This window comes from Amblyraja radiata, chromosome 19, assembly GCF_010909765.2.
Source record: "Amblyraja radiata isolate CabotCenter1 chromosome 19, sAmbRad1.1.pri, whole genome shotgun sequence".
NCBI classification, from domain to species: domain Eukaryota; kingdom Metazoa; phylum Chordata; class Chondrichthyes; order Rajiformes; family Rajidae; genus Amblyraja; species Amblyraja radiata.
This window is the reverse complement of record NC_045974.1, coordinates 15,426,820-15,428,635: the sequence shown is the minus strand read 5'-3', so window position 1 is coordinate 15,428,635 and position 1,816 is coordinate 15,426,820. Positions and strand designations below refer to the sequence as shown.

The window sequence follows — 1,816 nt, the reverse complement described above, 5'->3', positions numbered from 1 at the left end:
CGCTTCCTCCTTAGTGTGGTTAGCTTTGTGGTGACCAGTGGCTGGGCTGGTCATGAAGAAGGGTCACTGGCTGAACAATATCGGGAGTATGCTTGAGGTACAGGATCAGGAAGAGCTGCAGGGTGTGGCCGCTATGTGGCTCCACCACTAGCGAGATGGCTTTTCAGTCTCAACTGATGGCCAGCTTACTACCTGTCTTTTCCAAAAAACCTCTCCGACAGGTAGCCATGAGGCGTTGGTTTTATCACGCCTCCCCTAAATTGCATTTACTCAAAGTGCCGGCCATTATTGGGGGATACATTGAGCAGCGCATTTAACCTAAATATTTTAAAAATGCATTTGGTACCTTGACGTCGGCTATCATGTCCACCTGCTCATTCCAGAAGGGCAGGGTAGTATGGCAAAACACCTGACCCTACTGTTCAACGGTATACCTCATAACTTCTGAAATGAACTCACAAACCTGCCCTCAATCTATGAAATTAACAGGACTATGAGAACGCCGACCTCACAAGCACAGATCCTGCTACCTGGCACTTACCAAACCAGTCCTAAAAAACTGGATGAAGTGTTCAAACTATTCGGCATAAGAGGGCAGAGTCTGGAATGAGCACCACACTAAACCAGACAGCAGTACCTCTACGTGTCCACCAGGGGCGTCTAACTCATGGTACTGGTGAAAGCTCGGGGCCTGCATGCCAAACCCGTAGCATTTTAGGCCACGGCCCAGAGCAGGCCCCAGGGGAAAATACGCCACCCCCCAACAAACATCGTCCCTACAAGAACAAGGAACCAGAAACCGAAGAAAACAACAATGAAGACAGATAAGTATGGTTCCTACCATCACATAAAGGTTAAGGGTTGTACTAACAAGGAGTGGATGAATCATGCCTGGTTAGGAAGCTATCACTCTTGGTAGTTATATACCAAAAAATAAATACAAGGGGAATAGAATTAATATCTTGCCACCAATTCAGCAAGCACCCCAAGTGGTCTACCCTCCCACGATGGTGAATGTCGCACCATCGTTGATAAACCACTTGAGTATTTCACCAGGTATACCCATTCATGGGATTTGTAACTACTACCATGGATTCAAGGATACTTTATGGTAGACATCGACCTTGAAGATGCACACTATTCAGTACCTTCTCATATAAGTTTCGGATATACCGCAATTACCTGGATGGAGTAACCATGATGAGCGTTGCGGCATTTAAGTCAAAGTTATCCAGAATCAACTAGCCCTGACACTTAGAAACATTCCGTCATGGCATGTCTATATATTAACGACAAACTATCCTTGGATACAGCTTTAGCTGCATCGCTTCTCGGCCTTTTGGCTAAGATCAAGTGTAGTATCTGTTCTTATCAGTTTAATAATCTGATACGTCCCTTATCTAGGGACCATATATTAAATTGAATTTTGGATCAGGGAGATGGAGTAGGGGCTTGCTCCGTCCACTCCACGCATCGACCCAGTATTGCAGTGCCTCTGGGAACGGTGCACAAAATATATATCCAGATATTTACGTTAACCATTCACAACGTTGTTATCTGGTATTCATTAAGACTATCAGTCATGGTGCATTAACCACCAATCAACTACGTGGCAAAGTAATTGGGATATAGCAGCATTACCAGCTACTGAACTTTGTACCTTTCCTACGAGCTGAGATACTAGTGTTCAAAACTATCTCCATACCTGTAATATGGGGGCAAATGGATTAATCTGTAGTGTTATCATGGAATTTATCGGCAGGAAGGATTATGGTTGTACACTTCCACCTGTTTTGAGTAACATCTTATGTGTCCT

General features: G+C 44.5%; 1 non-coding gene across 1 annotated transcript; it reads left to right on the top strand.

Annotated features, from left to right (window-relative positions):
* Nucleotides 1-1,323: 1,323 nt before the first annotated feature.
* Nucleotides 1,324-1,515, top strand: LOC116984290. The gene has a single exon (XR_004414956.1). It is a non-coding gene; the product is annotated as a U2 spliceosomal RNA (small nuclear RNA).
* The last annotated feature ends 301 nt before the right edge of the window (nucleotides 1,516-1,816 follow it).